At 47.1% G+C, this 27,163-nt stretch overlaps 1 long non-coding RNA gene across 1 annotated transcript; it reads left to right on the top strand.

Annotated features, from left to right (window-relative positions):
- The first annotated feature begins 1,721 nt into the window (after positions 1-1,721).
- On the top strand, positions 1,722-25,773 carry LOC144118636 (uncharacterized). The gene is made up of 3 exons (XR_013312084.1): positions 1,722-1,761; positions 3,749-3,817; positions 25,732-25,773. It is a non-coding gene; the product is annotated as an uncharacterized LOC144118636 (long non-coding RNA).
- The last annotated feature ends 1,390 nt before the right edge of the window (positions 25,774-27,163 follow it).

Here is a 27,163-nt window from a genome sequence, read left to right as displayed (position 1 = left end):
CATTTACCAAACAATGTATATCTGTTAAGCTTTAAACGTGGCATGAACAGAGCAATTAAACTAAATATGCTTCTCAATGATTTTTTTCATTATTTAATTATGGCAACTTAACATAAATCCCATTCAGCTTTGGTACTAGGCGCGAACACACACAGAACACAAGGAAGGAAGCGGGACAAACGGCGCTTTGTCGCGTTTCCTTCCTTGTGTTCTGTGTGTGTTCGCGCCTAGTACCAAAGATGAATTGTGACCAACTCGCCCAAGAAGACGTTCTTTTAAGAAATCCCATGAAGTAAGCCGAAGTTCTACTCGTGACCGCTACATTTTAAACTCACGCTATCATCGAACCGTAAGGTAATATGGAATATAGACATAATCTAGGTCGTGCGTTATATATAACGGTCTACGTTATATATTGGTGCAAAATAACGCAAGGATTATTGCTGCCTTACAGAGGTGAGCTACCGAGAGGATTTCAGAGAGATTTGTTCAAATCCAGGATGAAAGTTTTTTTTCATTACATTTGTGTTACGGTTTGCCACTCGTTAGCCACTTTTGAATTCCAACCGATTTAAGACGCAAATATGAAGCATATTGAGCCAGGTCGTTAACTGGCAAGACCAAAACCTGAATAAAGGTTTCGGAGTCCATACTATGCGTCCTCCTTTTTTGTCAGTTTATTGCTGCCTTAATCTCTGTTCAAGTGGGGGGGGGGGGGGGGCGAGGCGGGGGGGGGGGCGAGGTTCATGTTCCAAGAAACGTATCAATAATTGAGACAGTGCACACTTACTCATTATCGAAGAAAAACTGCCTACAAATGACCAAAGAAGGATGGTTATGATTATGTAACGCGAGATTCAGTGATAGCGGTTTAGACATTTAGTTTTGGGGATACTTTGTGGTAGAAGAGATACAATGACTTAACATCGCATTGCTGTAGTGGTAAAGTGATGCACACCTGCAATGGCAGGCGGCTGTTTCAAACATAGTCACCCGTAGGCTTATGCGACCCAGGTTGACTGTGATATAAGGTGAGTGCATTAATGACCCGTGGGTGCGTTAATGACATCCGCCCACCACCATGGACGCCGATAGCGACGACGGCGGACTACTACGACGCGCAAGCCAGGGGCGGGCGCCTCACAGCTGTCGCTGTAAAAGCAAGTGACATAACTTTAGAGGATGTGGGGCTAGACGTTAGAGTTTACTGAACTCGAAGTGCGGATGAAAAGTGGTAACGATGTACAAATTAAGAGCGCCGCTAAACAATATGCATCATTTCAGCCTGTCGTGATCTGGTACTAGAAATATTTTCGGCTTGCAGAGCTGCTATCAGAATGCATAGTTGTCGGTTCGCTGAATGAGACATTTGTGGTTCTTTCATTTGCTTCTTACTCCTTTCTGTCACTGAATGTACACTTCCCGATCAGCAGAAGAAGTTAAAGCGCAAGAGAAAGCACGCAAGATGGGTGTGACAAATATTTATCTCACTTCACTCTGATACTCACTGTTTCAAGATTCACTCCAAAAATGACATCAATCATCTTGAAAGCAGGAACTTGCTAAAATTTTAATGTTCTATACATTAGGTCATTCAAATTATTAGAGCGGTTATAGCATCTCCTTAGCAATCTAGTTGAAAGAATGGGGGAACCAGGAAGTAGTTATTATATTCCGGAGTGACGATTTTTTGGCCTGGCGCACTTTTTCTCTTCTTCTTCAGCCAATCCATTAATTGTGCCAAGGTCTTCCTTTCCAAACGTGAGTGAATTTCTGTTATCTTCAGGTTGCTTGTTCGTGCTCCACTAATAAGCTAATATACACACTTAGACAATGCACAGCCGCAAGGTATAAGATATTGGGCAATGCGCGAGAACGCCCCAGGCTTTTCCTCTTCCAAAAAAATGCGATGAGGGAAAAATTGCAGGTTTAGAATTATGTTCGAACAGTTGCCGCGCTGCGTTAGAGCCTTCTTTTCTACTTACTATCAGCAATTTTCAAATAGACACTGTTTTCTTGAATATGATGCACAGTTTTTGGGATGCACTAGTAACTTCATCTATGCAGATCTGTCACCATATGACTGCTAATTTATTTTGTATAGGAGTAACACGCTTTTGGGTATAAATTATCAACTGTTGCAATTATTGATGGCCGGTCATGAGCACACTTGTACACATTGCATCAGTATATATGTGACCAACTGCATCAGCAGCTCGGTGTTTTATGAGTTATGCTTCATGAAAAGGAAACCGTCTTCAAGAATTCTGAAATCTTATTCCAAATTTCATACTCATATAAATACATGATCGTACTAGAAAACAGTGACTGTTTCAAATTGGCAGTTTAGCGGTAACATAGCAAAGGGTGTGTATTTAAACCTTGTCTGCATGGTGAAATGTTGTTTTGAACACCTATAAAACAAGTACAAAATAATGAGGATTGTACGGGATCGGTGATGCGCGGGAATACAACTGGTCCGCCGGTCTCGGCGCCCCACCGCTGCAGCCTTCCTTTGAACTCCCCCCTCACCCCGGCGACGGGCGGCGGAGGGACGCGCTGAAAAGAAGCGCCCGTCTTGTGGTTAAGCACCCCGGGCAGCAGCGGCCATGAGCTTTGTTCTCCAAGGCTCTTTCGCGCCGGACGTTTCCCTCGTATTGACAGACACCAGAAGCGACGCGACCTTGCAACGAACGTCTCGCTTGGAAGATTTTGAAAAATGGCAGTCTTCTCAAGGAGGGGGGCAATAAAAATTACAAATGGGCAGCGACGGCCAGATTTGAGATAACCCCACCGACCGGGTAGATGAGGCGTTAGCTAGCCGGTAGGCATGGGGCGAGCTAAGCCGTCTTGGTATTCCTGCATATGCCCACAAGAACGCGAATCCCACTGGGAAACTCGGGATCGAGTAGACAGTCGCGCGCCGGAGCCTGATGAGAGCTCTAATTGCGGGACGGCGCCAAGGTTGACGAGCTTCGAAGAAATAGATTGCACGTGCTGGCACTGTTGTGTGTTTGTTATTGATTTTCTTGTTCTGCGAGAGAGAATGTTTTGGTAATACTGAAAAGGCTGCCGGGCGGGGCAGGCAAACCTGTGGACCACTGGTTGTGGCGCTTTCTGAGGAAATAGGTTTTTCTTTTTTGGAACTCAATTTGATGCTCATTTTTGTGTTGTTTACTTTAGAGAGAGGGTTATGTATCTTGCGGAAATTGGAGGGCTGGCCACACACTTGTTTAACCAATCATATTATAGTTTCACAAGATTGGACGCTACTGAATGTGGGCCGGGCCTTTAGGTCTTTAAAACCGGGCCCCGAAGCCCTGTAAAATGTTTCTGGAATACGGTCAGATGTAATTCATCTTGGCTATACCAAGTAGGGGCCTCCCCTATTGTTAGCCAGTTCCTCTGTTTTGTTGTTTAACGTTGTTGGCGCTTAAATTGTCTCTTATGTATCAACTTGTTTGTAATGCAAATTTTTGTATATAAAACAGTCAAATCAAGCAACCGTCTCTGGCGGTGGGCACCTATGTTGCGAAGAAGACAAAGAACCGAGTAGGCCTACAAGAGATCTACAACTTTACTGGGATATTAGCCGCTGATTGCCTAACAGACTATGATCCACGTGATTCGACGATCAGCTTTTCAGTGTGCGTGGAACATAAGCCAGAAATATTTAATCACAATTTTCGTTATATTTTAAAGATGATTTTTGGTGTTTGAGTATCTAATACACCTGTTTTTCTTTTAGTGGAAGAACTGTATAAATAATGACTGCTTAAATGGCAGTAAAGCAATAAATAACAATAAGACATGCTTGGTAAGTAAATTTTCTACGCATCATTTGTTTTCGGGAGATGAATACGAATAGCCTTGACAAAAATTGTGAGAGACTTGCCATTGATTATTTTGTTGCGAGTAGAAATCTCCTTTAATACGAGTAACTATCTCTAAAGAGGCGTTAAAATGTTGCTTTTCGAGAGGTACTTCTTTGGAAACAAGTTATAGGCTCGTTGACTTCTAACCACATATATGCCGCACACGTAGCGATGTTTTTTTAAAAGAGCAGAAACCACTTGACTTTTATTAGTAAAGCCTAATCAGACATGCGAATAAAGCGCAGTATGGCACAGTGAGCGTGCTTTTGCATGGTATGTTTCATTACATTACAGACATAGCAGCGATCTGACAAAAGTACACAGTATTCGAATAGTTGATGCTGGCCTGAAAGCGCGCGTCTTAGCCGAGCGTTTTTACGGCCAGCGGGGCGGAGCGGGCGAGCGGATACACCAGCGGAGAGGCGCGCGAGAAAATAGTTCTAGCTGGGCGGATCGCCCGTCTTCTCACGTGGAGTAGAGTCGCTTGCTCTGCTGCTCCTCCTATCGGTCACAATTTGAGTTAGAGTAAAAAGAATATCAATTAAGCCTGCTAATATTGAGCTGAAACTGGTTATTAAAGGTAGATTCTGTTTTCTTAGTTAATTATTTGGTAAGTGTTGCGTTTTAGATGTACAAAAGAGCAGTCTGTTAAACAGAACATGTTCGCAGTGCTAGTCAAGTCAAGCCGAAGCAAAACGAGTCAGCTGTTTTCACGCACATTCGCGAATTGGCGACTGCCATCTTGAATACCCATACACGCCCGCGCGATCTTACGCACGCTCGCGCGCTGCCTATCGTTCCGCTGGAGAGGGCTTTCCAGCGGGCGTAAGCTTCGCTCCGTGAAAACGCTGGCCGGCCCAGCGACGTGCGCATGCGCAGTGGTATCTGCGCTCGTCCGCACTTCACCGCTCCCCGTAAAAACGCTCAGCTGAAACTGTCTATTATTATTCGTCTTAAGCACCTCGCTGATTGGCGTGTTCCACAAATATACATGCTTTTGATGCTTGTAATAATAATAATAATATTAATAATAATAATAATAATTGGTTTTTGGGGGAAAGGAAATGGCGCAGTATCTGTCTCATATATCGTTGGACACCTGAACCGCGCCGTAAGGGAAGGAATAAATGAGGGAGTGAAAGAAGAAAGGAAGAAAGAGGTGCCGTAGTGGAGGGCTCCGGAATAATTTCGACCACCTGGGGACATTTAACGTGCACTGACATCGCACAGCACACGGGCGCCTTAGCGTTTTTTATCCGTAAAAACGCAGCCGCCGCGTTCGGGATCGAACCCGGGAACTCCGGATCAGTAGTCGAGTGCCCTAACCACTGAACCACCACGGCGGGTCAATCGCGGCTTTCACGAAAAATTATTTTCTTCATACTTACTTCTTCCCTCAATGGTTCTACAAACCAGATTTTTTATTTGATTTGATTGTTTGTTGATTCCTTTTCAATACAAGGAAAAGCGAAAGGAAAGCTAAAGGCTACTAGCCTGACGAGGCCGTTCCTCTGCGCAGATTCGACAGCATTACAGAAAAAAAAAACACACACACGCACACGTTTATTATTGCACTCTACACCGTTCTATGTCATGCTGGATCCAGTACATATCACTATACACAAATATGTACTACATATTTTTCGCCGTAGTTGTGACAAGATGAAAAGAGGAAAAAAATATGAACACAGATGAAAAGCTCAGTCATCGTGGCGAACATATGTACATATAAAAAGGAGAAAAAAATAAAAGACTAAGAAAATAAAGGCGGCATTCAAAACACACCGTAAAAGACCACTGTTTTACAGATGTTACACACGACTTTAAGAGAGAAGTCACTGGTAGCAAATTTATTTCTCAATAAACAGTGTTTTTGCCGTGTTTTTCTTCATTGATTTGTTTAGGTCGACATCGTCTGGCACTTTATTTGGAAGCACCGAAATTTGGTAATTTAAATGTTTGCCATAATTCGTTCGCGTTCAAAGATTTCTGCGCTCTTGCCTCCGAAGGGCGAGAGAGTGTGTTTGAGCGGGACCGCTACTTACGTGAAGTTTATGTTTTTGTACATACTGCAATAACATGAAACAAGAAAATTCATCAGCTCTTAGCAGATAATATTTCGCAAACAGTGGGCCTGTTGATAAGTCTGGTGGGTGTCCTGCATGCCTTTCAAGTAACCGAAGTACGCGCTGCTGTAACTTATGTATATGAAGGTAATTTGTACTGGGGGTTGTACCCTGAACCAAAATACAGCAGGAAATTCGGAAATAAAAGAGAGTATAATAAAGAGAAATTTTAAGCCACAAAGGTACAAGTGAACTTATTCTATATAGGCAGCCGAGCGGTCTACTTAGGTCCAGAGAAAGATTATCAACGTGGGTGTTCAAAGGCAAGTTTTCTAGAAACTATACTCCCAGAAAGTTTTCCTTTACCTCTTCTTTAATTGAGTACCCCGAAAGGAAAAATGATTATTTTTGTTCATTGGCTTATTAGTTGGAGCGAATATGTTATGTTTGGTTTTATTAGTATTCAACTGTAACCTGTTAGCGTGTAACCAGTCGGAAAGTGACTCCATACATTTATTAACACCTTCCTGAAGCTTCGTAAGGGTGCGTGAACAACATATTCGTGTCGTTTGCGTACTTTATTAGTTTAAGAGAATTATGGATGCTACGAATATCGTTAATACAGACTAGGAACAATAACTATCCAAGAATAGAACCTTGGGGAACTCCATATTTAATTAATATTTTTGTAGTCGTTTCTTGGTGGACGCCTACATACTGAAGCCTCTTGCTTAAGTAACTTTCTATCAGTTTAAGGATAACGCCGCGAACACCGTATCTTTTCGGTTTAATTAATAGCACATCGTGACGAACTGAGTCAAAAGCTTTCCGTACATTGATAAACAATCTTAGCGTGTAAAACGTGCTCGAAGTTAAGTCACGCTTGATACTGAGAAGCGCGTCCTCGGTAGATTTGCGTTTTTGAAATCCGAACTTCATATCACTGATTACACCATATTTTGAGGAGAATTTTTCTACTGTCATATTTATGACTCCATCAAATACTTCGATAGAACAGGCAGCACCGAGATTGGCCTATAGTTGCTTATGTCTCCTTCAGCATCACTTTTGCGAATAGGATAGCTGCGAGCTATCTTAAACGAGTCAGGGCATATTTCAGTCCCAACCATATTATTTATTATATCTGCGTAATTGGGGGGGGGGGGTAAGATTTCAGACACAAGTTTAATTCGCATTGCTTCAATTTCATCAAAACCAAAAGCAACGCCATTTCTAATCCTATTAGTAAGTTTATTGATATTGTAAGGAGTACATAAGTGTGAGTACCATGGAGTTCACTATCGTCACGCGGTTATCAACCATTTTTTTTCTTCTTCATTATCCTGATCGTACACTGCACTCGTGGTAAAATAGGTATTGAGGGCAGCGGCTGCTTCAAGACAAGTTAGTGTGCCTGTGGGTGTGACTATATTTTCCTGCAAAGAGGAGCCGGATTCTCATAACGAGATAATCCAGATTCTCACAGAGGATTTCTTCCAAGAAACCTTCTATAAGAGGGCATTGATAGAGATCATTAAAAAATTATATACAATTTTTTTCATTTTTCTCTGAAGTTTTCTTAGTGCCAAATTCGCTTTTTCTGCTATTGTCTATTTTGTCTTTCGTAAAATTTCTACTCGTTTTCACTACGAAAAAATATAACACCACACTGTCTTCGAATTGCTTCGTTATATCTCCAAAGTGCTACAAGCTTCAATATTGCCTTGTTTCTCTTTCCCAACTACTTTATAATCCATATTCTATTCCATTATTCCACACCCCCGGCATTCCTACCTCTCTACGGTTTCTATTTGACGCACTTTTATTGATACTGTTCCTTTCCTGTAGCGCTACATTTTACAACCTTGAATTAAAATTCAAAGTTGCCTTTGTTCCCCCCACGAATTTATTGAAGGACTGTCGCTGTTCTGGTTACCCTAAAATAGTCAACATTTTCTGCTTACAGAAAGCGCGAAATAGATCAGGCTAGATTTAGTTTTTAGAGTTTATGCACAGAACCACTTTGCTCTACACTAGGCTACCTTAAATGTAATCCATGCTATATAAATCATGAACGACTGTGGCGAAAGAAGCACTCCTCTTGCTAGCCTCTTTGTCTGTACACATCCTATGTACCACATAGCCTTTCTCATTTTATTTAAGGTAATTTCCTTGCATGCTCCTCTGATTAGTTTGTAATGTTGGCATTAACCCTGTTTCTTTTTTAATGCCTGAAAGTAATCCCTGTTTATATTGCCGCATGCAAGGGCATGGTGACCATCTACGAAATCTCTGAAAAAAGTCCGCTACCGTGTGGAGGACGTTAAAGCAACGAGCGTTCGCTGCTTGGTTTACGAGGTGAAGAAAGCGAAGAAGAACGCGCCGCTCGTCTCGGGAAACGGAACATAATACCCTTTGAAACGGGGTGGACTGCCACCAAGCTCGGCTACGCGTGCACGGCTGCCGCCTAGCGCCATCTATCGGAGAAATTACGATGTACGTGTACCCGTTGTGGAGTTACATTCCCTCCAGATACGTCCTAAACGGAATTCGCTTCGTTTGGGAAGTGAAGGGGGGTCAAGGTCGGCCCAGAATTCGGCTTGCGGTGCGATATGGTAATGCCTCAATTATTAATTGCATGCATACAATGTTTGCCTATTATTTAATTGTGGTTTCAATTCTAAACCCTAACTCTTACGGTTTTATTTGCCTACGAAGCTCGGTACACAGCTGTGCCCGGATGGGTGCCCTTTGTTGTCGGAGTATATATAGCGGAACGAATGCATACATGAATAGCGGCCCCGTAACGGGACCGTTTTCCTACCCGTCATAGGATATTGGATGAGAAAGGAGGGCACAACCAATTTTATGGCCGCCATCTTGGATTCAAAAAATCTAAGTAAGGCCGCCATTTCGCCCCCTGATGTCATACTCACATAGTTACACCTCTACCCACCATATTGGACCATGACGTGATCATTGGCTCGCGGCAGGTGGTTGTTCTACAATGCTCTTGTAGATGGCGCTACAAGTCTCAATGCGAGATGTGCTGTTTTCTAGTTGCTGCCACAGATGGCGTTGTGATCTCAGGGTGGTAGCAGACCCCACGATACCTCGAAACGTGATAAGTAAGAGCTAACGTCTCAAAATGTGACAGCACGGTTACAAATGGGTTACGCGAGATTCAGTGGCCGCTGCTGGGGAATTTATATCTAATGATGTGTTCTGGTGAATACAGCTACTGCAAATACTGTAGTTTTTTTAAGCGAAATTTATTACCCCAGTGCATCAATGATGGATGAAGGTGTGATGAATGATGTAGTAGAGATTAAATGAAAGGAAAAAGGTTAGCTAGTTTGATGAAGTCCAGTAGAGAACGATGGTGTGGTCCCTGCGTCAAGGTAATGCATGAAGCAGGGTTGCTTGGTGAAAGACCTGCTGCCATAAGATGCCGGAATCTTGTAGGCTTGAGAGCTGGGCAGTCCCACAGTAAGTAATGTATGCCGGCTTCAATGTCCTCGTGTTTACATATCGGGCACCATGGCCGAGGAAACAAATCTCGGTACTGAGACCACTTCCGAGTGACGGCTGGTGTGAGGGCAACCCAGACCCAGATCCTCCTAAGCGCAACCTCCTCTGCACAAGGAAGACCGCGGGAGAGGGTTACCGCATACGGAGGGATGAGAGCATATGTGCGGCGCCGCAGGAGTTCCTTTCTTGATGAAAGGAAATAAAAATTGCCGAAATGAAGCAGCCGAGGCGGTGATGAGTTTGTATTCGCAAGGCGAGTCGCTAAATCTGCCTGGATTTGATCGGTCAGCAGATCCCATAGGCCCACTCAATACGTACTGGCTGCGGGATGCGTGCCGCGAGCCGGTGGATGTCCTGACATATCGTTGGACAACGGCTAACACGTCTTAACAACCGGACAAATTGAAGGGCGTCAGTGCGGATGACAACGCGGGTCGCAGGGAGCATAGTTTTGTCGGCCACGGAGCAGAGTGCTTCCTGAACTGCAACGACCTCAGCACAAAAGGACGAAGGGGGTTCCGTAAGCTGAAACGAAGAGGTTTGATTCAGAGCAGGTCTGCACGGGCAGTAGATAGTTGTTGTTCGTTTGCAGTCTTGTATGCTTGCGTTTACGTAGATAACACTGGATCCTTCAGGCAGGCTAGCATCTTGTTCCTCAAATTATGGCGGAGCAACGAAGCCGAATTAGCAGATGTTGGCCGGCGATTATCTGCTGGCTTGTCGCTGAGCTGTACAAACTTCCATGGGGGAAGAATTGGCGTTGGCGGCTGAAGAATGAAATGTGACGTTACATAAGTCCTCAGTGCATGCGTGGAGTGCGATAGACTGGCCTTAAAGCTGCGCGCTTCCCAGCGCTGCTGCACCAGCTCATCAATAGTATCGAGCTGCGCATTCTCTTGTAAAGCTATGACCGGTGTGATGCGTGGAAGGCACGTAATGGTCCTCATAGCCTCTCGGTTCATGGCTTCAAGGCGATCCCAATTGGGTTCTTGCAAGATGTGGAAATTGGGTTTTGTGACGTTCCTTGTGTGTGCTACGAGGGTCCGCGTTCGACGGCGCGGCGTAGACGGAGCCCCCAGTGGCGGCGAAAGCACTCAAGGAAAACAATTCAGCTGGATGAGAGGAGATCGGCGACAGCCGGTCTCGTTTTGGAAGCAGCCAGCACACATGTTTCTACTGTATATGGCTGCAAGCAACTTGAGTGGGATTTGCTTTCGGGCCTGCCGCCATGGACCGCACGGAAAAGACCCAGGTGACAGCTGCGTCCTATTACGGAGCCATACTCGTTGAGAGTGAACGATCAAAACGAAGGGGTTTAATCACAACCGGACCCCCTGTCCATAGTGTCGGCACGTGTCGAACGCCACCGCCGCCGCCGCGGGGAGACGGGCGTTATCTTCCCCAATTACCGTGACCGTTCCGGGGACAAAGGGGCCTCGTTTCGGCGGGCCTGGCCCCGTGACAAGACGGCGGGCATCATCACCAACCCTCCTGAGCACATCCCAGGACAAGGGACCACGTTCCCGGCCTTTTAGTGACCTCGCGTTCCGGCCTTGAGTGGCGAGTGTCATTTGATGGAGAACGGAGGTCGGTGACCCGCGGGAACCGTCAGAGACCGTCTACCACAGCCGACGCTACCTCGACGACAACCTTCTTTCCCTCGGACTCAACACGTGACGGGGGCGAGACCATAAGTGCGGTGGTGTTTGTGCGCCCAAGTGAAAGCCCTAAGCCCCTCCCACTCCGGCGTGGGCGTCCTCACCCTGGGGAATGTGGGGATAAGAGGATATAAAAATCGACAAGGAGTACGGAAGAAAAAACGCTGAGGACGACATCGTTCGCCAAGGGGGCCTTCAGCGCCGAAGCCCGACGGCGTGCAGCTTCTACCAGCAACCGTTCGAGCTTAACTCCGGAGCCCCTCCATCGTCCCCATGAAGACGTCCTCACGTAAGCCCGGACACCCCAGGCTCTGATGTATAATCATTGACTATATGTTTGTTTAAACTGAGCCATACGGTGTCTCTTTGCCTTTCCGTCCCGTGTGGACCTGCGCATTATGGGGGGTCGTCAGAGTTTGATAAACAATACGTGGCTGAAGAACTGTCCTCACCAATCGCCGCGCAACGAACGAACCTGCGCCACCAGTTTTAGGAGCAATTCTTGGAATCAAACCCAAAGTCTGAATAGCTTTCCTTTTTGCCTCAGAAAGCCATGCAGTCGCTGATCCTGATTGGTGAATCATTAAGCCAAGGATTTTAATACTCGGACTTTCCTGTAGTGGGCTGCCTGATAGACAAACACGAATTGGACTTGCAGCAAGTTTATGGCGTCCCGAGTTGTTGGCCACTGACGTGTATGTAGTTTTATGCACGGATAGCTGAAATCCGATGGATGATGCGTAATTAGAGGTAACATCCAAGGCAGATTGAAGGGCAGCCTCCTGAGTACGGAGATCTTGGTGAATACTCTACACCGTGATGTCGTCAGCGTACTGAAGAAATGTTATGTCACGGATGTCATTTTAGCGCCAAGCCAGCGGGATGAAAGCAATATTAAATAACGTCGGCGACAATACTGATCCCTGGAGCACGCCACAGAGAGGAACAAATGATCCGACCGCTTCGCCGCTGAGGCATACTACAAATTTTCAGCCTTCCAAAGATGATTCGACAAAACTACGCACTCTCAGACGGAGATGGAGCATGTCAATGGAGTTCAGAAAGGCTGCATGACTGATGTTGTCATATGCCTTTTCAACGTCCATCGCTAAAACGGTCCGCACTTTGCGGCTGCGGGTAGATGACAAAACTGCAGATACCAAGACAGCCAACCCGTTCTCTGTACCAATATATGGACGAAAGCCGATTTGTGCAGGATGATAAAAACCCTGCTGCTCTAGCCACCATGACAATCGTGTGGCTAGCATTTTCTCCGCCAGCTTGCACAGCGTAGGAGTTAAGGAAATAGGTCGCAAGTTGCCAAGGTCCGTCGGAGGCATTCCTGGTTTCGGGATAGGAATCACGAAAGCGGATTTCGAGCTCTCGGGCACTGCGCCATCCAACCATACTTTGTTTGTGGTGTCTAGTATTTGAGGGAGTGCAGCGCTACTCAGGTTCTTGTACACCTCGTACTGAATATTGTCCGGGCCGTGCGCTGTTTTTCGTTTCTCATAATCTATTGCAGCCAGCAACTCAGGCATAGAGAATGGACAAGCAATTCCATCTACGTCGACATCAGACGGCGTTTGATATGCATGTGCTGGGATGCCTGCCATATTTAAACCAACCGTTGAAGAAGGCACAGCATCGTATTTTGGGAAAAACTTTCGCGCTGCTTCTTTGCCGAAATCATCTGTCGACAAGTTAGCCGCGAAGCATGCGGTTGCTGCTGCGTCAGTCGAACGGCGACCGCGTTCTATTGTACGGAATGTTCGCCAGAGAGAGGCATTCGAGGATTTTGCAGAAAATTGTTCGCACCACGCATGCCACTGCCGTCGAGAGAGGTCGCGTTCATATTTGCGTGCCTTAGCTGTAAGATAGTCCAATCGCGTGCGAGCCTGCGACAAAGAAGGGTCTCGCGTAGCAGCCAGCTCGGCTTGACGGCGTGCCGTCCACAAGTTAAGAAGGCCGAGGTTTGGTGCCGGTCGACCAACATCAGTCCAGGTGGTAGTTTTAGCACTGTTGAGCGCTGTTTTTGTATGCACTCAACAAGGATTGGCGAAGAGTCTGAGGAGAGATTGTCCATACAGTAGCTAAACTTGTCCCAGTTGATCACAGAACATTTGTAGCGTAAAGGTCGGAAATGTGAGTTGTGAAGACCGATGATGATAGGGTGATGATCACTTCCCCAGCAGTCTGGCTCCATGTGCCAGGAGGGAGCACCCGGACCCGACCACCACGTCAAGTCTGGAGCATAGGAAGCACTGCGAGTTTGACGCACTGGCCGTGCTGCTGCCACAGGATGGCTGAGCTGCACAAATTGGGCATCCGTGAAGGCGTCCCGCACACGCCTGCCACGAGGGCTTGAAGTGGGGTACCCCCAATCCTGGTGAGGGGCGTTAAAGTCGCCTCCGACTAAAATCGGACACCCGGGATACTGCTGATGGACACTTGTTAGCCAGCCAAAATTAATATGGGAGGAAGCACCAACGGCTGGTCTAACGTAAAATGAAACGACCACAATGGTTCCCTTCTTAAATTTAGCAGCCACTGCACTACCTCTCGATACGACGTGCACCAGTTTTCGAGAGCAAGGCGTACATGAGAAAAAACTTAGTCCACATCCACCGCCGCCTTTCCCGGTGGAGCAGCAGTTTGTACACGACGGTCTATCATTGAAGGAGACATGTAGGCACGGAAGCCTAGAATCGATGGCAAAGCGTTTGTTTCCTGTAGCAACATGACCCATACCTGGAGCTTGTGAATTTGTAGTCGGGTCTTGAGCTCTCCCACCTTCGTGGAAATGCCTCTGCAGTGCCACTGTAGCACACCAGCACGATTGGAACTTGCCATTCCTAGTTACTAGCCTAAGCGCTGCAGAATCACGAATGCCAGGTTGGACAACTGGTTGACCATAAACCGAAGCAAAGTCGCGGAGTTGTCCCGTGGCATTGCGGTAATCTGAGAAGAGGCGGCAGGAAATGACACTGGTGGGCGGCAGCAAGGCGATGTTGCTGCGCCATTGACAGATGTGGCGGACGATTCCGCTGCGCGTTTACGTCGAACGGGCAGTTCACGGTGCTGCCGGAGCTTGGTGACCTCCGCTAAAAGACGTGCGATTTGTTCGTCGACTGCGGCCATATCGTCCTGCGGTAGTTCAGGCACGCTGCGCTGCTTTGTTGGTTGTTTTCGGAGGCGTTCTTTTCGCACATTATTGTTAGAAGGCTGCTAAGCTGAAGGATCATGCGAGGTGTGCTCAGGGAGCTCCGGCCACTCGTCGTCATCCCACTGGAGAGCTGCGAATCGATTGTATCTCTGCAATGAAGTTATACTGTCATGTATTGGCCAATGCTTAGTCATTCGACGACGAGCCTTTTGTGTTACCTTTTGTTTTGTCGGAAAGCTTGGAGATGTTATCTCGTGGTAGTCGGATTTACAAAGGCCGCATCGATAAGACACTGTCTATTCCGATGTAATTTCACCGCCAAAAGTGAAAGGGCAGGATTTGCGCATATGCCCAGTACGAAAGCAGTTATAGAAATATACCGCACTCGGTTTATATGGCCGAGGCCGTAAAATACAACCGTAATAGTACAGACGGGCTGGTAGTGTCAGAGGGCCTTGCAAGGTGACTATGGAAGAGCGCCCCTTTCCCATGCGTCGGGCCTGGATGACACGGTGCCTGGGACAGTACAGCTCACGTTGGGGTGCAATTTGATCGTCAGTGATATCGACACTGTAGACGACGCAGACTGCAAGTCGGAGCCTTCAACTAAATACACTTGTACTGGCACTGAGGTTTCGCCTGTTAGTGAATTTTTTTAAATTGTTAGTGAAATACTGGTGAGCGTTTGCAGTCGTTATACGGCGGTAAGATTCGGAAGCCGCACTGCCATGGTGTTGGACTTTGTCCTGGCTGTGAAGCCCCGAAAACCATTTGTTCCGAGGCACGCGTCCAAATTAGCTTGTAAAATCTTGTTTGGTATATCCGTGAGGCTTCTGTTGGCCAGTGATTTAATGGTCACTTTGTAAGAAGACGATCTGGGTGTAGGCTCCACCGAGTTCTCGATTGTAAGACAAGTGCGCTTACCTTGGGAGCGATCACTTTCCGAAGCTGGAATCGGTTGGCTGTCGTTTGAGGGACGCTTGTGGGTTGCACGAGGGCAATTCTGCACGGGTAGAAGTGCCGATAAGTCCATTGGAATTCCCTGTTCATCATGCCGTGCGGTTTGAGGCCCATAAGGTGGTGTAGAATTGATGGCCATTGTCCCTGGCGGCAGATCACTTACGAGCAGTTCGGCATTTCGGGAAAGCTGGAGGGGTGCATCTGCCGATGAACCCGGAGCACAAAGCTGTACGTGGCGCCGCGGATCAGGGGTCGACTTCGTGGCAGGTGCTGTCACGAGAGACGCCGGCAGAGCTACCTCCGCCAGCGCGGTAGCGGAGGCACTAAGCCTAGCGTCAGTGCCTAGCTGAGCTACACTCATGCATGGTTTCCAGGAGGCCGCAGACGGTGGGAGGACGTACGGAGCTTCTTCAGAAGGCGTTCAGAAGGGTTCTCTCTTTCGGTAGCGATGTCGATATGTCGCAGCTTCCTAGCAACACCGGCAACGATATAGATGCAGCACAATGGATAACATGCCCTCTTTGCATCGGCAGACCAGAACGCTATCTCGTTGCCTCTGAAGTTTTATCGTTTGTTCTCGCAATCAGGGAGGCGCAGCTCCCTCTTCGGGATGGCGATGGAAGTGGAGGACATGAGGCCTCCTCTGGAACCCGGTGGGTCGGCGGCTGCCGCCCAGAGGAAGCGCTTCTACCAATCGAGCGAGGCAAGCAGCCAGACCACAGTGCTGCACTCAGCCACAAGCTAGGACTCCTCGGCGGACGACGGGTTCGTCCCAGTAATGAGCAAGAAAGCCAAGAGAAGACTGCGTAAGAGTGAGGACTCGTCCTCATCAAGTACATCTACCGTGATCACGACGCGTGGTGCATCGGCGCATACAGTCCTGCTTGCGCCTTAAACGCCCACCGACAACTTCAACCTGCTGAACAAGCTACGTCGGTGTTTCTCGAGACTCACCTCCCGGGGGTGATCAAGGACGTCAGGATCAAAAGCCAAAGGAACCTGCTTGCCATCGAAGTAACGGAGCGGAGTGCCTTGGAAAGTGTAGTCACCATCAAGAAGATCGGAGACATCCCCGTCTGCTCTCTTGTTCTTAAAAGCAATGGCACAACCGCTGGCGTCATTTACGACATCGATGCGAACATCTCAGACTCCGTCCTGCCGATACTCATTAAACCAGCGACGAACAGCATCGAAATAACCAATGTTCAGCGCCTCGGCAAGTCAAGGTGCATCAAGCTCACATTTAAGGGCGATTGTATTCCATCGTACGTGAAGGTTGGCCAATTTCGACATGCAGTTCGCGCATTCATCCCAAAGCCGCTTCAGTGTCGGAAGTGTATGAAAATTGGGCATCTAAGTGGTGTTTGTAATAACACCATAGCGTGCCCGCGCAGCTCTGAACCACATAGTTGTGAACGTTGCCGCGCTACGTTCTTGATGTGCGCCAGCTGTTGTGGCCCTCATGACGCTTCTTCGAAAGTATCTCCCCGCCTGAAGAAAGAACGGGCGGTGTTGAAGCAAATGATGCGAGACCATTCAACGCACAGAGAGGCCGCAGCCACGGTGCGTCGGCGTCGTTCTCGTCGTTAGCGATCTGCTAGACAAAAGGCTGACAGCGGCAACGAAGCCCCACTGCTCCTGCTTCAGAGGTGACATGGCCACTATTGTGGAAGCCAAGCTCGACCTTGTTGTCTGAGCAGGCACCACGCCCCCACTTTCCACGCCTACAGCCGAGTGAGTCCAAGGCAGAGATCCAGCCCTAGGTGAGGAACTGCCGGTGTTCGCCATTTCGAGTTCCGTTATGAACGCCATGCGTGTGATTCTGTCCAGCTTTCACTCGCCAGCAGCACGGAATGCATTGCAGGTACTGGACGCGCTAAATCCAGTTCTTGCAGCTTTTCAGTAGCAGACACAATGGCTCTCCCAGCGTTACCATTTGAAAGCCAAGTCAGAGAAGCATCTATTTTCCAGTGGAATGCCCGTGGACTCAATTCCCGCATTTCGCACATTCTCGAATACGTCAATACACACATATTTCTAATCATTGTGATTTGTGAGCCCAATTTACAGAATCCCATATGAATTTCTGGCTATGATGCGTTTGCATCCTCCACGCACAGGGGAAATAGCAAGGTCATCCTCTGCATTCGAAGCGAGCTTACTTATGTGCACCATACGGTTCCACCTCACGACCATAACCAGTACGTCTGTATAAAGCTGAAAAGGCGCACCCTGCGTTTACGCTTGGGGGCGCGTACTTATCTCCAACTACTAGGTTTGACGCGGACAGACTGAGGGACTTGTTGGCTGCAACACCTGGGCCTTGGATCGTCACTGGTGACTTTAATGTGCATCACGCCATGTGGGGAGGCATCCGGATGAATTCGAAGGGAAGCAGTCTTGTCTGTTTCACCTCTGACCACGACCTACAATGTCTTAACGACGGTTCCCCAGCGCACATTGGTGAGCTGTCTTACAGCAGTTGTGTAGACTTGGCGTTTGTGTCTCGGTGCCTTGCGAGACGCGTCCGGTGGTTTGCCGATGTAGAAACGCATGGAAGGGACCACATCCCCACATATAGAATTGTTCCTGGTCTTGCTTTATGCAGATCTGCCAAACGTTTGCAACGAATAGACTGGTCTATGTTTAAAACCTTTATGGAAGAAGCCTGCAGAGAAGACATTACAACATGCATTAAAGAGCCCATCGAGGAATCTATGAAACACGAGAGATGCTTCTTCAGTTCAATACCAAAGTTCACAGACTTCTATGTGTAGGTTCAGCGCCTCCGATCACTTCTACGAAGAGAAGAGAGGAGATACAGGCGCACATTGTCGCTGCACGACTTAAGGGAGGCAAAGCGCACACAGAAGAAATCCAGCGCATAATTCAGATCTTGTAGGCTCCCCGTTGGAAAGCATTCTGTAAATCACTGGATCCTCGAAAGCCTCTCTCACACATCTGGAGTGTGGTGCTTGATTTGCGGACATCTCAGCAGCTCCAACCATTCAAGTCTCTCGCAGTTCACCAACGACGTAGCGAAACGGAGATTGGTGAAGATTTTTGCGCAAGAATAGAAGGTCCCAGGAACCAATCAACAACTCTGATTTGCAGCGAAGTGCCTAGATCTAGGGATTCGCGAATGGACCTTCTTTTCTCCGTGGAAGAACTAGACGCCGCCATGGCCGGTTGCAGACGGTCTTGGCCATGGCCGGTTGCAGACGGAGTATGTAACTCCATCGCCGGGGCCCGATGGAGTTACATACTCTGCACTTGCAAACCTTGGTCAGGAGGCTCGACGTGTTCTTTTAGACATCTTCAACTCATCATGGTGTGCGGGTACAGTTCCGGACGCGTGGAAATCGAGTCGTCTGGTTCCAGTCGTTTAACCTAGAAAATCGCCGCTTGACCTAGCATCATACCGTTTAATCGCAATGGCTAGTTGCGTGGGCAAACTCATTGAAAGGATGTTACGCGAATTGAGTGAGGTGTGGAGCGCTATCAAATATATCCAGATGTAATGTCAAGGTTTCGGCGGGGACGTTCGTCTATTGATAGCGTGATTGACCTGGTGTCATCAGTTCAACATCAGAATCATCTGACGCTTTTGACCGCGACGTTGTCTCTGGATGTTAAATGGGCGTAGGATAACGTCACTCATCAACCTATTTTGGACTCTCTGGAAGCTGCAAAACTTGGTGTTCGCATCTTCTGCTGGATATGTAGTTATCTATCCCACCGATCACTACTTATGGAGACTGTGGACGGAACAACATCTACACATTACGCTTCCCGTGGGGTCCCACAGGTTTGAGTACTCAGCACAACGCTTTTCAATCTTGCGCTTGTCGGCCTTGTCTATGTACTACCACAGTCGGCGAGAGTCTCAGTCTATGCAGACTATATTTGTATCTAGGCATCCGGAGTTGCGCGACCACAAGTTCGAGCAATGCTTCAAAAGGCGGCAAACAATCTTGCGGCCTATCTCAGCCTGCAACGCCTGGAGATTTCTACTGACAAATTTTCCGCTGTTGTCTTTACGCGCAAGGGCATATCCCATTGCCCCGTACGAACAAATGGGTCAACAATACCCTACGAAAGAAGCCATCGCTTCCTTGGAGTAATAATCGATCGTAATCTAACATGGAGCCCACATGTTTCGTACATGAAAAGGCGACTGACATCGATCGTTCACGTTCCCTCTTTTCTTGGAGGGAAGTCGTGGGGAGCATCAGTGCAGTCGCGTCTCGAGCTGTAGACCGCATTATTTATGGGATTCTTTCGGTACAGTATCCCTACACTACGAAACTTGAGGAAAACGAACATACAATGCCTGCATAGTGTTCAGGCTCAAGCTCTGCGAACGTGCCCAGGACTGCCAAAATGCGTGTCTACAGCCGCAACAGTACTCATCACTCAGGAGAATCCAGTGACTGCCTATGTCACAATCGAAGCCTTGAGAGCGCATATTCGTCACCTCGATCGGACTCCAGCACGCCATCTTGCCAGTCTTCCTGCTAACCGGCCGAGTACATCGTTTGCGAAAATTATTGATGCCCATCGCGACTTCCTCCCAAACCAATTTACACCAGCTTCTGGACCGACTTCTTCATTACGGGGACTGCACCAACCTCGTGTGCTTCTTTCCATACCGGGCATCAAAAAAAAGGCTTATTTATCGACGAAAGCACTAAAACAGACCATCTAGAATATTTGCATGAGAAATACGGACACCGACTGCATGTATACGCCGACGGCTCAGTGACCCCTGCCAGTTCCTCGGGCTCCGTAGTCATCCCCGTAAGGACCATAGTTAAGAAAGTGAAAACACCACACCGGACTTCATCGACTGGTGGAGAACTTACTGCTATTCGTGTCGCCATTGAGCATATAAGTGAAGAAACACCCCAGCAATGGTCTGTTTTTTCTGATTCAAAGGCAGCCCTCCAAGCGTTACAATCTGCTCTTCGTCATGGGTCCCATGAACAACTTGTCGCGGAAGTCCGAGAGCTCCACCACACAGCCATCAACAAGGGGCAAGATATTGTTTTCCAATGGCTGCCAAGACACAGCGGCATCGCAGGCTACCACCGCGCGCACGAGGCCGCGCGAACTGCTCACCATGATGGTGATTGTGTGTCCATCCCCATCTCAAGAGCCGACGCAGCGGGTAGGCTTAGACCACTGTCGCGGGACATCACGCTTGGCGCGTGGAGTTCAGGCCAATTCTTGCATTCGCGTTTAAAAACCTTGGACCCAGCTCTGAAGCTTCGGCTTCCATCCGGACTACCACGACTTGAAGCATTATTGTGTCGCCTGTGGCTTGGTGTAGCTTTCACCAAGAACTACTCCATCTTAATAGGTATGGCTGACAGCCCTGCATGTGCCAACTGCTTGTGTGATGAGACTATAGCCCACATTATTTGTGAACGCCCTGCCTACAGCGCCGAAAGACAGTCTCTCTGTCTGCCATGCACTGGAGCATCTAGACCTGCGCCCACTGACGGAAACGATGATTCTCGGCCACTGGCCGCGGCGATCGTTGCCGGTGAAGGCCTCCAATGCACTGCTCAGCTTTTTCAGGAATTCTGGCCTGCACGATAGGCGGTGACTTTGCATAGTGAGTTTAATTTCCTGCAACTGTCTTTTCCCCTTCATCTTTTTCTCCCCTCACCCCTTTCCCCCCATAAAGGGTAGCAAACCGGCTATTCGTCTGGTTAACCTCCCTGTCTTTCCTCCTCTTCTTCCTCCTCGCATCGGTCATTGCCCACGATTTACTTGAAGTACCTCGTGTTTCAAGGTCACATGAGGAGATTTCAGCCAAGAAGAAGGATCAGCTTCTGGAAAGGTCGCCGAATTTGGGTCACCACCCACCGTAGGAAGGATTCCATCTTCACAGCGTTGCAGCCACAGCCACTTTGCACGGGGTACAAGGTTCCTTACCCCAATGGCAGGATTATCTCCGACCGATCGTGAACACGCAGGATCCGCCTCGCCAAAACTATTCGTCGGCGAACTTTTTCTCTAGCAAACAACGGAAGATCTTTCCGCTCGCGAACCCACAGCAGTGGCCGCACGCAGGCTGTTAGCGCCACGTTGATGGTTCTTTGCAGGTGCGTCTGCTGACAGCTCACTGGAGGTCTTGCGTGAAAATTCCTCCCAGGTTGGCGGTCTCCGTTCTTAAAGCTGTCCACTCTTCAGAGCCCTCCTGCTGCTGCTTGATTCCGGTTCATTGACAGAGATAAATTTACACCAAGAAGAAGTCATATGTCCTATATTAATTCTTTTCAGGGTTCAGAGTTTTCCTAACCTTGAGTAGCAAGGTTGATGTCTCCTATAGAAAGCCCACTCTGAGAAATTTTGAAATTTTTCTAAGGTTTATTAAAGAGATTTGAATTTTTGGCTCCTCTCGCGGTGGTGTCAATGCTCCAAAAAAATAGCAAAACATGCACGAATTTTTCAAAAACATAAGCCACAGTGATGAAAAGAATTAAGGGGGGCTCTCAGCGGAGACATCGCTAGTTCAAGACATTATAAATGATGGAAAAGTTTGACTTAGCGCCGCAGCTTCTGACAACTCTTGGCGAGAGGCTCGACTCAGTATTGTCTGACAAAACGCAATGATGCATTTTTTCATACGCTAGGCAAAGTTATGCCTTCTTCGCAGTAATTCATGCGGAACATTCATGGGAAAATATTTTGAATATTTGAAAATTGCAAGGTACTAAGGAAGGCATGGTCCATAACTCTGAAGTAATTGGAAAGCCTTTTTTAGCTGCCGACCATCCTCGTCATTCTTATGAGTTACGTCCTTACCATTCTCAGTGCAGATTATAGAGCAGAGTAAGGAAAGAAGCGGTGGTGTTTGAAAAATATTTGGATGACTTCAAGACATGGCTGCGTATCAGTCTTCCTGATTCGAAGGCAATAAAAATTACCACTAAGAATGTAAGAACATAGCGGGAGTCTTCCAAATCTGCCTTGATTTTTGCTGGCTTTGTTACTGAGGTACAAATTGCACTAACAAGGGCAGCGCGTTGCTGTTTGGTGCTAATAACGATGATAAGGTCTCCTCGATTAAACTACTTTAAAAGACATACCTTTTTACGAAAATTTCCAGTCTTGGGGAAGGTACCGCAGATACCCTTTGTAATGCGACCAAGGCATGTTATCCATGTTGCTGCATCTACAACGTCACTGGTGTTGTTGGGAGGTTGACATATCGACATCGCTAGCGGAAAAGGGGACCTTGGCCACTGGGTAAGCAGGAAGAGGGCAAAGGTGCGGCGTCCTGCGTGCGCGGCTCACCAGGACAACATGCGTGACCATTTGATTGGACATTAATAATGAAGCGATATTTCACGTCTAGGGATCTAGACCAGATATAGTCGGACGGCATGTGTGCGGGCATCTTCTTTTCTGCTCATGTTGCTAACGCACTCTACTTTTTTTTGTAAATGTGTAAAATGTGCCCCTTGTAAACTCTTTTCCGCAAGTTCAGCACCTCTCGTAACTTGACAACAGAATTTTGAGAGACGGAATCTCTGGATTACGCCCTAGCCGAGACGACCCAGGCGTACCAAGTGCCTACATAATAATAATAATTATTATTATTATGTAGGCATTTAAGAATTGAATAAACGAAAATAGGATTTTTAAGGAAAGGAAATTTCGCAGTATCTGTCTCACATCTCGGCGGACACTTCAACCGCAGCCGAAAGGGAAGGGATAAGAGAGGGAGGGCGAGAAGATTTAAGAATAGATAATTGCATTTTACAGCTTTCTACAAATAACAGAGGTTCCTTTAGATCATCCCGCAGAACACTAACTATAACGAAGTTCAGAGTTGAGTCTTAAATCTACACCCAAATCATGAAACTTTCTAAACAGAGTTGCCGGATGCATTTTGAGCACCATAAGGAGGTACACAGACTTGCAGTGGGATAAGAATACAGCCTCCAGAAGCTTCAGCCGGAGCTCCGAACATGCATCTTGAGGTTGAGTGCTTGCATCATCGCTGAATTGTTTACATAACAAAACAAATGCGCGCTACAAGCCTCTGTAGACCCTAGCGTCTTTTCAAACCTCAAGTACTCAAGTTGAGCACGCTTCTTCGAACTTCTGTGTTGCCTCCACAAGCAGGGTAATACTTTTATACAAGATCATTTAGTCGAATTCTGCGACCAAATGTCCTGAGCGCATTTCACAAAGGTCGCTTTCAGGTGTTCAAGGGTTTACCTGCCTACAGCGCCTTAGGCTATGAGCGACGCCGTGGATGATTCTCCGGATAACTTCCACCACCTCGCGCCAAGGTTGAACCGGCATTTTCCGGGTCAGCAGAAAAGCACCTTAACGAGTTAGTCAGCGCGGATCTATATACAACAATGAGGGGAAAAAATGAAGGTATTCTCGTCTATGGCACTTTTCTCATCGAGGAAAAATATTTTTGCCGATAGGAACCACTTTCAGCTGTTGCACAGTAGAAATCGGCGAAAAACACCGGTGTAAGAAAATGACCCAAACGCCGAAAATCACCCGCCAGTATTCCTTACAAATAAACACAGGAAAATGCGTGGCTTAGAAGTGCCCAGAGGTTTACACACTGAAGAATAGACTGTCGACTTTTTTGCAGCTTGGCTAGCAAGGAAGTAAATTAGGAATATCAAAAATCTCACTAAACTGAAGAGGCAATTACCACACTCGGAAATTCATAATTTAGCTTCCCTTTGCTGATTTCTTTTATAAAGTGAGATCTGTTCATCCATCGTATCTGCGTGTCGAGTCGTAGTAGTAGTAGTACAGCAGCATTTCTAGTCGCAGCAGCAGCAGTAGTAGTAGTAGTAGTACTAGTAGTAGTAGTAGTATTTGTCGTAAGCGATGGTGATTGTCCATGCCGACGACTCGGAACATGGATATTTTAGGACGAGGGTTTGACATGAGTGGAGCAATGCGTAACTGGTGGGTTATTAACACTGTAATTTACCGGGGGGTAGTTACCCTAAAAAAAAGAGGGTATCGCGAGAGCAGATGAATCCCTAACGGGAGGACTGCTACGGCAAAAAATGGGAGAATATGGCGAGCGGGTTAGAAGGCACAGCCGATGTCTGGTTGCCACGAGAAGTACCCGCAGTGCATTTACCCTGGAAGGAGAGTTCATTTAAAGGAGGAGGATGTGGCGAGAGGGCTGAAAATTGGAATTGTCAACCGGGGAATTGTTTCTATGGAAGGAATAGCGTACGGCGAGGAGAGTTTATTACGAGGGTAATTAGCGTGGAAGGGAGAAGGTTTAGCGAGAGTTTAAGGCGCAGGCGTAAGGAGGTTGCCACAGACACCACGTGATCGATAGTTACCCTGGAACGAGGAGGAAGAGGGATACCGTGGAAGGAGGATTGTATGGCGAGAGAGTAGGAATGCGTAAGTGGAAGGTCGATACCACGGCAACCATTTGGAGTGTGGTTATCAAGGAAGGAGTGGAGAGAATACTGCGAGAGCGGAGTAATATAGCATGTTCAGTGCTGGCGATGACATTTTTTTATGGCCGAAGACCATCATTTGGCCAAACAGTGCCAACGCAAAAAGCACTTTTACTACAATAGATGAGATCATAGACCCATATTCTTAGCATTTCCGCCAAGAGATGCTGAGCTCCAGGCCGGCATAAGGTTTGTGCCCTCTGTATCAATGGTGGGCACCAGATGGCACTGCGTACCGATCCCCACGCCTCCCGCATACGAGGAGAATGCTCGCAGAACTACGTTACTACTCTGTGTTGGTTGCGGGACATCGAAACCGTTTTCTTGTATTCCTTTTCTAAGAACCAAAAACCGGCGTTACATGCCAAGTTTCTTCCGAAAAACTTGCGCAGAATCAGCTCAAGATCTTAACCGTGTGAATGGATGCTCTTGTTGCCTCAACTCTATTTTCTTTATTGTTGCTAACCTCTTTTAAAGCGCAAGACAACACATGGGAGCACAGTACCGGTGCAGTTCCATCAGCGCGCCAGTTCATTAAAGATATTGTGTTCAATAGTATTTTCATGACGAAGGTTATGCATTAGACCTTCAAGATAAATACTGCACTCTTTGAAATTGAGAAGGATGCTATTTTTAGGGCCGGGAAACTCTTGGAGCTTGCACGTATTAAATTCTTCCCCTTCTGCATCCACGACGTTTCAGGGCAATTAAAAGCCCACTTGAAATGGCTGTGAAATAAGAGCCACACAGTTTGTGGACTGCGCGTAAAGTTAGGTAGAAAAAGAACGATATTGCAGAATTATGCAGTAAAAGAAATAAATATAGGAAAATGAGCCCAAAATGTAATCCTATATACTTAATTCTGCTCCTCATATGGTTCTCACTCATCCTATATACTTAATCCTGCTTCTGAATGCATCTTTCCTAGTTTCATAGCAAGCTTTTCTAGCAATTGAATTCTTCAGTGTGTTTCATACCTACAGTGTCCTATTTTTCCTGCAGATGACTTTAGTTTTCGGAGAATTTCCCAAAGAAAGTGAAGGTACACATCTGTGTGGGCGGTGCAAAAATAGACAGTGCACAACTTTAGAATGGCCAGGACTAAAAGAGTCCGATTGGAATGATGTATTTAAAAAGACAAAGTAGGAACATATCTTCCAGTCAAATGCAAATAAATATGAGTTTTGCAAAGAGGCTGTGGTGTGTTATCTCAATCATTTTTTATTATCATACTATTCATGAGTTTACAAAAATCTCCTTCTTTTAAGTACCAAATCTGGTTTAAAAAGCGCTGAACTGGTACTTCCCGCGCAGGAAAGAAACCTTGGTCTACGTCTCACTGACATACTGTGGCATACCATCCTTTATGGGGCGCAAGAAGATAAGCAAAGCAATAATGTTTTCTTAATGAAAAAATCTGGTTATTCGACTCAAAGTTACGTTTTTTAAATCTACTTGAAATATACTAAACGTATCTAATAAAGCTGAAAAGGTGGGACAGCATATGTCCCAGTGCGCGTGGGAGGGTAAAATTAAAGTGAGACAACAAATGTCCATCTGAACATGAGGCGCTGTCACACGAAGACAGGTTTTTATAAAAACTGTTTTTTTACAAGAACTGGCCTGAAGGGAATGGCAAGAAACACTTGATCCATAACGGCACACACATTGCAAGCTCCACACAGAAAATTCGCGCGGAACTTGGAGCGCATTGTGGAGAGAGAGAGAGAAAAAAAACGGCCGTGGCTTAGCTTGGTTAAGCCTGGTGATTGCGAAGCAATAGTTCACGCGTTGCCGTCTCAAACTCCTTTACTCTTCTCGCATGTTCTTCACGTCGTTCTACTGCAATGTGTCCTTCGGGTTGAGTCGGGCCAGCCTTGGTGAGAGATTTCTCCTGTCTTTTCTTCGAACGCTCTTGTCTCTGCTGGGGTGTTTCTTCTGCACGCTGTTTTCTTCGCTTTTCGTTTTCCTTCTCTCGAAACGCACGTTCCTTCTCGAGCCGCTGCTACCGCTGTTCCGGGGTTTCTTGGACACGTCTCTGCCGTTTAGTCGCGTTCCAGCGTTCTGAACTAGTAGAAGGAGACTCACTGTCGGGCAAACTCATAATTTCTTCCTTTGCTTCTGCTGTTTCCACAGAGGAGGTTGCACGTTGTCGCCGAGCTGCATACTGGGCACGCCGCTTAGAAAGTCGTTCTTCTTCCGTCTCCGCAGCTCGCTGATGCTTCCTCTTTGCATTCTGCCGAGCTGCCTTGTTCGTAGGAACCATCGTAACATCTGGCTGTATGACTTCCTTGGCGAGAGGAGCGGAGCTGTTTTATACAGCTGATGTGACGTCACTCTGACCGTAGCGCCCCTGGTGAGAGGAGCGGGAGTTAGGCCGCCGTTGGTGGCTACCGCCTCGCCTCGCGACGGCGTGAGATGGGGCCCCGCTTTT

The sequence above is a fragment of the Amblyomma americanum genome, chromosome 2, assembly GCF_052857255.1.
Source record: "Amblyomma americanum isolate KBUSLIRL-KWMA chromosome 2, ASM5285725v1, whole genome shotgun sequence".
NCBI classification, from domain to species: domain Eukaryota; kingdom Metazoa; phylum Arthropoda; class Arachnida; order Ixodida; family Ixodidae; genus Amblyomma; species Amblyomma americanum.
Note: the sequence above shows the minus strand (reverse complement) of the source record. Positions and strands in the feature narration are given on the sequence as shown.